This window comes from Tupaia chinensis, unplaced genomic scaffold (genome assembly GCF_000334495.1).
Source record: "Tupaia chinensis unplaced genomic scaffold, TupChi_1.0 Scaffold000184_1, whole genome shotgun sequence".
NCBI lineage: Eukaryota > Metazoa > Chordata > Mammalia > Scandentia > Tupaiidae > Tupaia > Tupaia belangeri.
In genome coordinates this window covers 594,699-599,671 of record NW_006159659.1, presented here as the reverse complement: position 1 = coordinate 599,671, position 4,973 = coordinate 594,699, and the positions used below count along the sequence as shown (strand labels likewise).

Below are 4,973 nucleotides of genomic sequence, written 5' to 3'. Positions count from 1 at the left end.
CCGGCGCGCCTCCTCCCCGCGCCCCCGCTGGCTGGCTCCCCTCCCCGGAGCTGGCTGCTCGGCCTCTCCTCCCGCTCGCTTGTGTCTCCCCCAGGTCCGGGATCCCGGTTTGAACTGTTGGGGTTGGTCTCTTTGCCCGTCTGTCTAGTCCTCCCACCCGCACTCTCACCTCCCTCCCTCGCTCGGGGGGCTGCCGGTGTGGTGGCGCGTGGAAGGTTTGGAGTGGGCGCTGGGGCTTTGCAAGAAGCCGATTTTAATCAACTTGGCGTGGGGGGTAGCAGGAGGCGGAGCGGGGGCCGGTGGAGAGTTGGGAAGTTTGGCCCTGCTGGGTCGGGGGGCTTACTTGGACCTAGGCGACTTTGGGGGCTAAGGGAGATGTATGGCATTAGCCTCACCAGGGAGCAGGGACTCTCGAATCCAGCTAAGGGAGGGGTTGCTGGGAGATGTGGGCGCACGGGGCCAGGGTGGCGACCTGTGGAGGTTTCGGGTAAGGGGTGCAGGACAGCGGAGGGTTTTGCCTCCCTGGATCTGCTGCGGCGGTTTCTGCTGCTGCTGCAAAGGAGAAAGTGGAAGCCCGAGGTCCTCCACTCCCTGTCCCCTGGTTTCTGAGGTCGCTGAGCTCGCGGACCGGTCCCTGCGAGTTTAACGAGTTTCCTGTCGATGGAGGTGAGAGCGTGATATTCGGTATCAGCGGCCGCCGTAAAGGGCTTGCTGGTGTTTCAAGCTCGGGATCTGATGACCGTCCCTGAGACACCCACTCGAGTGCCAAAAACCCAAACAATATACCCAGACGGGGGGCACAACAGAATTTTCCCGGGTATATCACAGCACCGAGCTTTTCGCAGTCTCCTGTGTCCCAAAACCAACTTGGGATCTGCGAAAATAATCCAGACAAGACCCATTGCAGGGTATCAGCGCTCCTCTCTGGAGTCGAAAATCAATTCCTGATGGTAGCGCGTCTGTGATTCTTCCTTCTTGACTTTTTGCTGTCTTCTATCCCCTCAGCGGACTTTGGGGGGATTACAGGATGATAGGCTGTGTGTGTGTAATAGTTACTGAGTGAGTGACCCCATTTCTGGAAAGCATGACTGAAACGCGGGGGTGGAATGGGGCAGGCTCTGATGAGTGGTGTACTTGGCGGCAGCCGCTGCCCAGCCGGCCTCCGCAGTGTGAGAGGTGGATAGGGTTACTGGTTACGTCAGTAAAACCGAGGCTCAGTTTGATCTGAGATGCGGGACACTTGCATTCTCGGGTTTAATGGAGCGGGAGGGGGAGGGGGATCAGTTCAGATCGCTTTTCAGATTCTTTCCCAGTCATCTCCAATGCTGTATTAAGATGTTTACTTGTTTTTCCTTCATGCAAGCAGAGTTGTAACAGTGCTTACGATTGTGCTTAGCATTTTGCGATTGGATCAGCGTTGAAAAATCTAAATTAAGTGCTACTCTCCAAATGGTATGTGTTAAGAAAGAGGAAATCGTGTTTTTAAGCCTGACAGAATTAAAGAAATTCACTTAAAATCGTTAGCCAGTCTAATACTATAAATCTTTTATAGAAAGTCAAATATAGAATGTAATCATCCTTTGAATGAATAGCATGCAAAAACAGTATGCCAGAGGGCTCTTTCTGTTTTTTGCTTCAGAATTTTTTCGCATCAAATAATACAGCTAAAAGGTTAATAAAATGTTCTCCAAACGCTGGACTTGTAGAAAGAAACTGAATTTGCTTTGAGTCTGAGTTTTAGATAGAAATATTAACAGTTGCAAGTCAAAATTAGTTTACATTTCTACTTGACATGTATCAATATGTAAGGAGGAAAGTCATTTAAAATTGCACCCTATCCTTTTTCTATATAGCATACATTTGGATAAGGAGGGCACAACACTATTATTTACTTAGCACCTACTATATGTCAGCTACTGTGGTATTTTATATATGTGTGTGTGTGTGTGTGTGTGTGTGTATGTGTGTGTATATATATATATATTTCATTTTATCCTTCCTATAACCCAGCAGGGTAGGAATTGTCCCATTTTTATGGATCAGGAAACAATCTCAGAAGTTAAGGGCACAGAGATTATAAATAGTAAGTGGCAGAGCCATAATTCAAAGCCAGGTGAACACAGTTCTTGTACTTTGCTTTATATTAGGGTAGCTGGCTGCTTCAGATCCTTTGTGGAAAAATTAAGGGTGTAAACAAATAAGCCAGTAGTTTGAGGTCATGTGTTTTTCAGGAATGAATGAAGTATTATAAGAGGTCTCATTTGGTAATGCCTTGTAATTTCAGTCACTGCCATGTTTTCCACAACCTGGCAGATAGGATTCCACAATTTGCCATTTCCAAAGAATTTTCTTGCTATTCTGACAGAAGGTATGTCAAACAGAGCCCGTGTTGCCTAGATTTATTAAAACTGGAATTTAACTAATTGCCTTTAGATATTTTGTTTCCTTTGGCTGGTGAGCTGTTTCTAGTAAATTACTTCTGATGCAATTTGGGAATATTGGAACCAATGAACAGAGGATTGAGAATTTCCACTCAGATGTGTAATATTGATACCTATCTTGCCATCTCCTCTGCAGTAGCTTCCTACCAGAGAATAATTCTATTTTACCAGAATGATGTTTTGGGGTTTTTTAAAATAGTCATTTACATAAGTAAATACATCAAAAAATTTTTTTCCATACTAAAAGCTTTCAAAGTTGGTCTGTATAAGGTATTTACATTTATGGTCTCATCCCTAGTATACTGTGAACTCCTGAAAGCAGAGACTTTATTTTTCTCTCTCTGAACCCCAAGCATTTTAGCCTGGCACATACATATTATGGACTCAATAAATGTCTGCTGAATGAATCATGAAGGTCAGGAATAGGATGATTGTGGATCTGTTTTTATCATTTTCATCTTACATTAAAATATGAACAGTTTTTACAGACCTGTATCCCTCACTAAAAACACAGGCAGTTTCTTCATTCCTTCACACCAGCCTTCCTGCTTTAAGACCTCACACAAGTTTCATGGTGTTTAAAACAAAAAAAGCCTTGTGGTTGAATTCAAACATGGGTCAGAATGTGATAGGCTAGAACCAGGCCAAATGTTTAAAGAAGCAAATTTAGGATAATAAAGGAAGTACTATGTAAGCAAACTAAGGATTAGTACAAGATAAAAAAACAAAATAGCTTCCTAAATGGTTTAGGTGAATGTAGAACTCTTTAATGAGTTATCAAATATATCTAAGTATAAAGATACTAGTATATTTTTTGGATATTTGACTGTTTAGGAGATAGATATCAAGAATTTGTAGTTTTTCTGTTCTGTAGATTCCTTGCCACTGCTGTCAGGGTCAACCTTTAGGATCCTAAGTCTGACCTAAAGTGACACATTTTTTTCTCAGTTGCAATAGAGAAGGTATAAATGATAGTAAATCTAAATATGAACCATTTTCAAAATAATAAAATTAAGGTCATTTTTGCCTTATAGAAATGTACATAAAAATAGTCATAGTACAGTGTGTTGTATACAGTGTTTTATAAAATGTTTGTGTAAAAGTAACCACCTTGACTTCCTTTAAATAATGGTACCCATAATACATTGAAATATATTAACTGTATAAGTAAGTTTATCATAAAAAATGAGACCCTTATGTTGGAGATTATTTATAGTGAATGTGCAGCCATTCTTAATTTCAAAGGCTATATAGCATTCTATAATATAATATGCAATACAGTACATAGATTCCATAGTGTTTCTACTACATCAGTATTATATAGATTTCTTCTACTTCACCTGTTAGGGAAACCATTCTATTAAAGTGTGATTGTTGATTTTGGAAAAAAAAATGTTTTATTATGTTTCTTTTCCTTTTCCTGTTTCATTTTTACCACCTTTCAGGTTTTTTTCCTCTCCCCCCAAGTGAAGATCTGAGGAGAGGACAGGTATTGTTACATGTCAACTGTCAAATAACTGTGACACATTACTGAACACTTCATTGTTATCAGTGATTATGATATAGGATGTCAGTTTTTCAAAATCTAAAATTTGCTTTGTTTTGGCAGCTTGATCCTGTCCTAATAGAGTGGAGTCAAAACATGAAGCTTTCTAGGGGCATTTAAATCTTAAGATAAAGAGATAATATTTTATTTAATTAAAGAAATGTAAATAGGTAGACTTTGCATTTTCTTTAATACAATTCTACAAATTACAATAAGTATATCATATTTTAATATAAGGATAGAATAATTAGGATATGTACTTCAGACCAAGAACTTGACATTTGATAAATTAAAGGATGATAAAAAATATAGCAGGTGATTTATCCAGGGTCTGAATCTCAGAATTATTCTCACAGTTTTTGAAAAAATTTATCATCCACTAAAATATTGATTCTATTGTGATAATTAACAAGATTTGCTCTACATTTCCATGCTCAGGGACATGTAATCTGCCAGACTGTGAATGATGGGTGAGGTCAGAGTGGCCCAATTCACCAACACAAACTGGATGCTTTAAACCCAGTGGTTCAGAATATAATGAACTACAGTGCCATCTTGGGGGTCTCTGGTAGTGTATGAATGTGATAGTGCTTAGTCGTTTATGGGTTTTGATGGATAACAGGTATTTTGGAAGCCAACCAGGTGGCATGGCGGTTAAGATAGATGACTGGATCCCACATCGTCTACTGCATAGTCTACTGCATGGTCGAGTTCTGGACCTAGCAGCTTGAAACAAACAAACAAACAAAACAGAAATGCTGGCACATGTGCTTGTGTGCCCAAAGTCCCCAGGGAGCGGAGGAGAAGGAATTGCAATGAAGTCTTCTGTCCTGGGGGGTGCTTTCTCCCCCACCCCCTTCCTCTTTCTTTCCAGCAAGTGCTCATGCCCTATAACAAATTTTTTAAAAATTGGATTGCAGTTGTCCGTGTGTGTGTGTGTGTGTGTGTGTGTGTGTATGTATGTGTGGAGCATATAACACATCCCA

At 40.8% G+C, this 4,973-nt stretch overlaps 1 pseudogene; it reads left to right on the top strand.

Moving 5' to 3' along the window:
- Nucleotides 1-1,084: 1,084 nt before the first annotated feature.
- Nucleotides 1,085-4,973, top strand: part of LOC102478837 (60S ribosomal protein L7-like 1 pseudogene) — a 15,852-nt pseudogene continuing 11,963 nt past the window's right edge.